The 2,994-nt window shown below is 37.2% G+C and overlaps 1 non-coding gene across 1 annotated transcript; it reads left to right on the top strand.

Annotated features, from left to right (window-relative positions):
* The first annotated feature begins 200 nt into the window (after positions 1-200).
* TRNAK-CUU (transfer RNA lysine (anticodon CUU)) lies at positions 201-277 on the top strand. The gene has a single exon. It is a non-coding gene; the product is annotated as a tRNA-Lys (tRNA).
* The last annotated feature ends 2,717 nt before the right edge of the window (positions 278-2,994 follow it).

Genomic DNA, 2,994 nt, shown 5'->3' with positions numbered 1-2,994 from the left:
TCATGCAGTTGGGTTTTTAATATCTCCACGGATGGAGACTCCACAACCTCTCTAGGCAACCTGTTCCACTGTTTGGCCAACCTCACAGTAAGAAAGTGTTTTCTTGTGTTCAGATAGAATTTAATGTGTTTTAATTTATGTATATATGAATATATACAACTTGTATATATACAATTCATATATGAGTATATATGAATATATACCGGCTAGCTCAGTCGGTAGAGCATGAGACTCTTAATCTCAGGGTCGTGGGTTCGAGCCCCACGTTGGGCGCCAAAAAGGACTGTCGTGGTTTAGCCCCAGCTGGCAACTAAGCACCACACAGCCGCTCTCTCACTCCCCCCCCAGTGGGATGGGGGAGAGAATCGGAAGAGCAAAAGTAAGAAAACTCGTGGGTTGAGACAAGAACAGTTTAATAATTGGAACAAAATAATAATAATAATAATAATAATAATAATAATAATAATAATAATAATAATGAATTATACTGAGAAGGAATACAATGAGAGAGAAAGAGGAACAAAACCCAAGGGAGGGAAACAAAAGGGAAAGGGAAAAAAAAAATAATAAAATAAAATAAAATTATACAACCGCTCACCACCCGCCGACCGACGCCCAGCCAGTCCCCGAGCGGCGATCGCAACCCCCGGCCAACTCCCCCAGTTTATATACTGGGCATGACATCATATGGTATGGAATAGCCCTTTGGTCAGTTTGGATCAACTATCCTGGATGTGCCCCCTCCCATTTCTTGGGCGCCTGGCAGAGCATGAGAAGCTGGGGAAAAAAAACAAAAAAAAAGGTCCTTGACCAATGTAAATACCGCTTAGCGACAGCCAAAACATCAGCGTGTTATCAATATCATTCTCATACTAAAATCCAAAGCACTGCACTATACCAGCTACTAGGAAGAAAATTAACTCTATCCCAGCCGAAACCAGGACATTTCTGTAACACTGAATCTTGTCCATGCTCCGGTTAAATTAAATGTTGCTTGACTTTGTCTTCTGACAGTTTTGGTTAATCCACAATAAGTAGGAGAGGAAGTTTAATTTTTCAAATATGAATTTCTTATTTTTTCCACTAATTTCAATAAAATTCAACCAAATATATAATGTGCCAAATAAGCATTGTTGCCAGTCCACGTTCCATACAAGCCATCTGTATTCCATTAGTTAAACCTTTCTGTCACTTCATCAGGCTTCCTGGATTTTCTTCTGATAGCTTTTAATTCTTCTTCCATTGGGCAAGAAACATGATTTGGGGAAGCCATGACCTAGCAGGTCAATGATAATGTAACTATCCTCTCTGTAATCAAAGGTTGTTTTCTAATCTTCTAAAATCTAATTGATTCTTACTCTCTCTTTTTTTAAAAATGCTGTTTTTCTTGTGCAAATATGTTCAGAAACTGTATGTCTTCTTCCAATGACTTTTTGTCTGAAAACTTGGGCTTACAGGAAGAACAATAACTTCTCTGCTTGTTAATCAAAGGAATTAAACCATTCTTTATATTCATAGCACCTTCTGATCTCCTTTCATTTTTAATTTGTTTTTCCTCTACTTCATTTTTCTTATGTTAAATACTAACTTCACTGTTTTCTCCTATTTGCTACATGAGGTTATAGTACACTTTCTTTATATTTTCCTACAGTAGGACTTTATTGTTGCTGGGTTTTGGATTTCCTTTTTTTTTTTTTTTTTTTTTTGTTATGTGTGTATACACAAATGCACACACACACACACACATATATATATATACATATATGTACTGAAAATAAGAATGCTAAACCTTTAGTTTAACCAGTAAACCTTGTTTTCCTCGCTATTCATTTCTGGTTCAGTAGGTAGGATACAAATATGGTTACTTTTTTATTTGGGTTCAAATAAAAATACCATTCTGACTCAGCAGTCCAGTTCCGATTTGGTTCCAGTTCAATTCCAGGCCCCCCCAAATTACAGTTCACTTTACATATACTTTCCCCTCTGAAATATCTGGTTGACATGGTTGGGTTCAGTGCTTTCAGTGTGAGGCAGAAAGCTTCACTAACCTTTCATAGAGCTGCTAGCAGAGCTGAGTTGGAAAATGCTGCTTGCTTACTTGTTTTGGCACGTGTCTGCAGTGAAACTTGGAGCATGATAAATCCCTGAAGCTTGCACTAGCAGCAAAAAAAAACTGAAGAAGAAGAAGAGGAAAGTGAGGAGATAAAGTGACTGGTAGAGCAAGGGAGTTCTGAAGGCATGCATTAAATATTATCTGATATATATTTGCAAATGATTCTCATGAGTTCATCCATGTGGCAAATTCTGATGTACTGACTTTAAAGTTCCCCATGAATGCATTTTTTAATCTAAAGTAAAATCTCACACCAAAAAAGTGCTTTTATTTAGAGTGTGAGGAAGTCTCCCTTTGTTCTAAAATAAAACACTTTCCCTATTCTCTTTACCTCCCAAGCTCAAGAAATATTAATTTCTATAAAACAGTTCAGGAGCTGCTAGGAAGGTTTCTGGCTATGTTTCAACAATATGACAGTGTTCAGATGTTGCAATGATTCTGCATTGTATTTCAACAGCTGAATGTGTTACTTACCATACATGAAAGGTAGAGTTGTTATTCAAGCCATAATGTCATCTGCTTCTGTTGACAGAACTAAATAAATCTTAGAGTATATGTCTATTTTTCTAGCTTCCCTCCAGCCTATTTTTATTCCAAACACAATGAGGTAGACTTCAAGCAATGGAGGTGAGAGTGTTGTTTCAGGTCGTGACAGGCGTATGTATCTCTCAGACCCACTGTCATTACAGCACATACTCCTTTGGCTCCTTGTGTTTGATGCTCTTTTTTGGTGTCAAAATATCTGCCTTCTGGTAAGCTTACAATTCTGGAAGTTTTTTCCTTTCACCTGAATTTTTCTTCTGTCTTGACATTTATTTTTCAGCCCTTTCATCCATCAGTATGTTTCCCGTTCTGTTTTCCTCAGTTTCCACTTCTGTATA

Source organism: Ciconia boyciana, chromosome 1 (genome assembly GCF_034638445.1).
Source record: "Ciconia boyciana chromosome 1, ASM3463844v1, whole genome shotgun sequence".
NCBI classification, from domain to species: domain Eukaryota; kingdom Metazoa; phylum Chordata; class Aves; order Ciconiiformes; family Ciconiidae; genus Ciconia; species Ciconia boyciana.
Note: the sequence above shows the minus strand (reverse complement) of the source record. Positions and strands in the feature narration are given on the sequence as shown.